Source organism: Idiotropiscis lumnitzeri, unplaced genomic scaffold (genome assembly GCF_059441095.1).
Source record: "Idiotropiscis lumnitzeri isolate Australia: NSW breed Sydney's pygmy pipehorse unplaced genomic scaffold, RoL_Ilum_1.0 HiC_scaffold_55, whole genome shotgun sequence".
Taxonomy (NCBI): Eukaryota; Metazoa; Chordata; class Actinopteri; order Syngnathiformes; family Syngnathidae; genus Idiotropiscis; species Idiotropiscis lumnitzeri.
In genome coordinates, this window is record NW_028283593.1 from 1149371 (window position 1) to 1154760 (window position 5390).

At 39.9% G+C, this 5390-nt stretch overlaps 1 long non-coding RNA gene across 1 annotated transcript; it reads left to right on the top strand.

Moving 5' to 3' along the window:
* The first annotated feature begins 1184 nt into the window (after positions 1–1184).
* On the top strand, positions 1185–1994 carry LOC148315697 (uncharacterized). Its single transcript, XR_015840676.1, has 2 exons — positions 1185–1329; positions 1434–1994. It is a non-coding gene; the product is annotated as an uncharacterized LOC148315697 (long non-coding RNA).
* The last annotated feature ends 3396 nt before the right edge of the window (positions 1995–5390 follow it).

Genomic DNA, 5390 nt, shown 5'->3' on the forward strand with positions numbered 1-5390 from the left:
TTTGTTTCATTCGTGAACTTGTTAGTTTTTGTTTTGGGTGGCCAAAGCCTAAAATGTGTAAAATTCTGATCCATTTTCTTTTTTTAATTCATTAAATTAATATTCAACTTGTTCATTAGGATGGAGGACAACCGACAATGACTGAATCGGCTGAGGTTGATGCCACCAGAACATCGAAGCAGCCTTCTCAAGTTTTGACAGACTCTGAAAAGGAGGTATGCGTATCATGTGGTCATCCTGTCGTGTCTTGAGATGTTAAAATTACAGTTAGATAGACCTGTGCTGGTTGGACAAGTTTTCTAATATATCTGGACATAAATCGTAGCTAATAATATTTTCCCTCATCATCATATGATATACAGTTATGCCTAGTATATGTCTTTACTATGTTACAATCTAAGAACCTACCAGCCACTACAGTTCTCTCATTGGGAGACTTAAGCTTTCGTCAGGTTGTCGACTGCTGCATTGCCCTCTTATTGGCTTTAAGTACACAACCTGTAACTGAATTATCTGTCAGAACAGAACCTATGTGTCTACAGCAGGTGATTTGGCATGTGGATTCTTCAGATTTTTAGAAAATAGGTAAAATTGTGATCAAAAGTTTAAAATGTCTAAAATTCTGGTATAGTTTGCAATAGTATATCTATTAAATCATTTCAAAACTTCTTAACAAGGATGGAGAACATTGGCTGTGACCGAATTGGTTGAGGTTTAGATTACCAGGACCATTGAGCAGCCTCCTCGGGATCTACAAATTTAGGAATGAAGATATGCATCCCATGTTACAATCCTGTTATGGCCCGAGGTTTTGAAGTTGCAGTTACATATTGGGCTGGGCGATATGGCTGATAAGTACATAGCGATATAAGTATTTCATATGGGTCCATCGATACACATTGAATTCTTTTTTTATATTATTTTATTTATTATCGTTTTTATTTTCCAATATTTTCACTGCCCTGTTAAAAAAACATTTAATGTAGTTTTCCTCCCGGGAGCTTTTTGTTACGGTCAATTAATTTTGTTATTACATTATTTTGTCATATCATTCATCAATATTTTAGTTTTTTTTTTTTTTTCAAATAGAATTAAGACCTTTTTCTGTGCAGATTCCTCTGGGGATTAAGTATTTAATGGGTTCTCAATTTTCTCTTGGACTCTGATGCAACCCAGTCTCCTCCCTTGGACAAAAAATATGGGCTGAATCTTCCTTGGAATAACGACACAGATTCTGACGAATCATTGTCAAATCCTGCCCCTGAACTTTGCGCCTCAGACCCAGACCATATTACTATCCCAAGGCTCAGGAGGACCAAAAGTATACAGGTAAACAACCCATATAGATTTCAGGGAATCTTACAAGCAAATTGCATATATTTTATTGGTCTCCTGCCTTCTATCCTTTATATTTCGTTGTTGTTGTTTTTTAGATTAAAAAAACAGGCTGACTTTGGAATGGATAAGCATTATTACTCCAACTCAGATGACAGTGGAGATTAATATATTCCGGATACAAGTGAGGCCTCTGATTCAGACGGAAGTGAATCTTTGAAAATTGTGGACCCTCTCTTGAAGTCTAAGAATGCCTTCAGAGATTTTTCTCCCACACCACGAATCTCAAAAGCCACCTCAACGCAGGTTGTTAATCAAGGGCGTTCACCCGTTCGGAGGAGTAGCAGCACTGGTGTGATTCTTGAATTCTATGGCTCTTCAAATATTTGTGCAGTTTAACACAAATCATCCAAAATAGAATTCAAGCACATCTGTGACAGAAATTCAAATTCAGAAGTCAAAGAGAGAGAACAAAAAAAAAAATCTAATGCTGCGCTTCTTCCGAAGACATATACTGTAAACATTAAATGTATGTTAGGACAATCTTGAAAAAAGTATTAGAACACCCTTTACTTTTATTTCTTGTTAATTTTATTAACCAAAATATGTCCATTTTTATTACAGATTAATGAATACAAAATTAAAACTCTAATCAGCTACTTTTTAATCGTTATATTTGTATAAACAAATGTTATACATCTGTGTGTTAACTTATACAAGAAATGACGGAAAAGCAAGGGTGGTTTAGTATTTTTTTATCGTATATAGTCTGTATAATATCTTTAACCTATGCTGATGCTGTCTAATACTGATTTAAATAATAATAATAATGTCATAATCTGTTGGTTTTACATGAACAAAACCTTTCAAGCACTTTTTAAAATTCTAAATACTACCTCTTGTCAGTAAGTTGGTTCACAGCACTGCCTTGGAGTGAAAGTGTGTAGTGCTGAGACAGTCGGTATGTGCTGAGTCGTCTGACGTTTGTGTGACTGGTACCCAGGAAGGTAGCAAAACCAGGCAGTGTGTATGTCGTACCCAGGAAGGCAGAGAAACCAAGCAATATGTATGTGGTACCCACGAAGGCAGAGAAACTAAGCAGTGTGTATGTGGTACCCGGGAAGGTAGCAAAACCAGGGAGTGTGCATAGATACAGACCCCAAAAGTGATTAAAACCAAATAAAGTCCCCAGAAGATCATCTGTAGTCAGGTGAAGGACCCTGTACTTTGTTCAACTCATTTACTCCCTTAGACGTACAAAGACGTCTTTTAATGCAATGGCGCCCTCTACCAAAGACGTATAAGTACGTTTCCTGTCTTTTTTACGTCATAGTGTACATAAGGGTCTGATGCAACCTCTGACTGAGAATCAGCCTTGTCCGCATTGTGAATCATGTAAAAATCACCCAGCAGGGGGCAGAGGTGCAAAAGATCCGCCTTGAATCTGCGCCAGAGGTACAAATGGGGGGCGGGATCCTGGGGTAGACTTATAAGTGTGGAGAGCAGCGTGGGTAGCAGCAGCATCGGCAGCACTAGCAGCAGTCGCATTAGTAGCGTTAGCAATGAAATCCTCCAAGCAAATGACGATCGAGGAATGCGTTTTTGTAAAAAAAAGCTTCCTAAAAGCATCAAGGCGATGGAGACGCTTTGGTTGAGAGGATGACGCTTCGTCATCGTCACAACAAACAGGCGTCTAAAGAGGGTGCGCGTGCCTTGCGGCCTGCATCGCCTGCCTTCGGACAATAGCCAAAGCAGCTGAGAGTCCTCACCAGATCCCCCCGAACGAGGAGGTAAGCGCTCGCAAGTTACCATTGAACATGTGGTTTTACCCCTCATGCTTTTATTGTACATATCATGCATCTTGCGGGCAGAAAATGTCGCATAAATGTGCAGTTAGACGCGAGCGTATCTCCTCCCCGACGAGGAAACAACAATACTGAATGGTGTGGTAATCATGCATACTTTCTAAAATTCACAGATTGTGCATCCCGCGGCAAGAAAGTTCCTCCTCGTCTTGTTGGTGTAAAGAAAGGTAAATTATAATATGAAACTTCACACGCCAGCAATAAAATGCAGCAATAAATATATATTTCCAATTGTTTATATTTCTGTAATTTACAGGTTGTGCATCAGGAAGCAGTGGTTCCGGATGGCGTCACACTGGATGGCAACCGAGGAAAATCGACTTTACAGCAACCCCTGGACCACTGAATGCCGCTGCCCATTTGGAGTCTGAGGAGCCAGCTGATTTCCTGCAGCTGTTTCTCACGGATGAGCTTCTGCAGCACATCGCGGATGCCAGCAATCACTTCCCAGACAATTATTTTCACACAAACCCCAGTGGACAAACACAAGCTCGCCTATTTTCCACGGACCAGCAAAGCCAGACCACAACGAAAGTGTCGGGTCTGTTTGCGCAAAGGCAAACGGAGTGAAACAAGAATGTGGTGTGAACTATGTTGTGTGCCCTTGCATCAAGGCAACTGTTTTATTTTATATCACACAAAAAAAAAGTATGTATGACACTGATGTATTTCATTTTTGTACATAGTTCAACAGTTCAGTCGTTTAGTGTTATGTGCAAATAAATTTATTTTATCAAAAACATATTTTTTGTGCTTTTTTTTGTTATTTTATAGAAGGCATGCATTATTTAGATGTTAGAGGTGTCATAAAAGCCATAAATAATAGTGTCAAAGTTCAAATTATGGTCAAAATGCATCAGTTTACAAAAAGCTCATTTTCTCAGTTTTTTCCCCAGGGATTGGAGTTTTCATGAAATTTAGCTATTTTCAAATGCCGATTGTTCAAGAATGGAAAAAGATAGGAACAAACATTTTTTTTCTGTTGAAAGAAGAGAGTCTCATCTTTCTTCGGGTGTGCTCCATGTCTATATAGCATTAGAATACAATATTCTGTGGGCCTTGCAATATTAGTCAAAACCCAGGAAAACTCTGGGATTGAGTGGGTTGCTCCAGTGAAAATGGCTGGTATTTAATGAGTTAAGACTGGTTAGGACATCCGGCTCGCAGTCCCAAGGTGCAGGGTTCGATCCCGGGACCCAGCTTTCCTGTGTGGAGGTTGCATTTGTGAGTGAGTTTGAGCGCAGATGGTTGTTCGTCTTTGCGTGCCCTGCGATTGGCTGGCAACCACTTCAGGGTGTGCCCCGCCTACTGCCCGTTGACAGCTGGGTAGGCTCCAGCACGCTATCCTTGTGAGAATAAGCGGATTGGATATTACATGTATGTGTTTATGCCCTAGGCCAGGCGAGGGCAAACTACGGCCCGGGGGCCACATGCGGCCCGTTAAAAGTTTTAATCCGGGCCGCCGAACTTGAAAAAAATTTAATGAATAAACCTTGTTAATGTTTTATTTTCTAAACACTGTGGTTTTCAAAGACAAATATTATTGTTGGAATGCTTTTATTCACTTTCATATAAAATTAAATGTATTTTTTTTCTCAGATGAGGTGAGGTTTCCAAAACACTCCATCCATCTGCTCCTGGTCCGGCCCCTCTGTCATATTTTAGAACCCATTGTGGTCCTCCAATCAAAAAGTTTGCCCGCCCCTGCCCTAGGCTTTGTGTCTTTGCTTGGTTGACTGTGTAATGAGTGTATGAATGCATTTCTTTCTACCAGACACCTTGGACTTCCCATGGCAGATTAATAATCTATTTTATCTATCCATCAGGGTCACGAATGTCATTTGATGAGTAGAGAATTTAGAGTCTCCAATTAACCTAATATACATGGATTTGCGCATGGAAACCTGAGAAAAAGCCCTTAGTCCTACTTTTCCATCTGAACCACTTTATCCTCACGAGGGTCACAGCCGTGACATCCCAGCTGACTTCAGAAAGTAAGTGGGCGACGACTCATGATCTCTTGGTTGAATAATATTGTTAGGGGCTCAAAATGGCCCTCTACAATAAAATGGCAGAAGAATATTACATACTCTCTGGCAGAAGAATATTGCGTTTTTTTGTTTTGTCCAATTAACTTAAATAAAACTTGGGAAAATTTAATGATTACATGTAAACCAGCTGGTCTTCCCC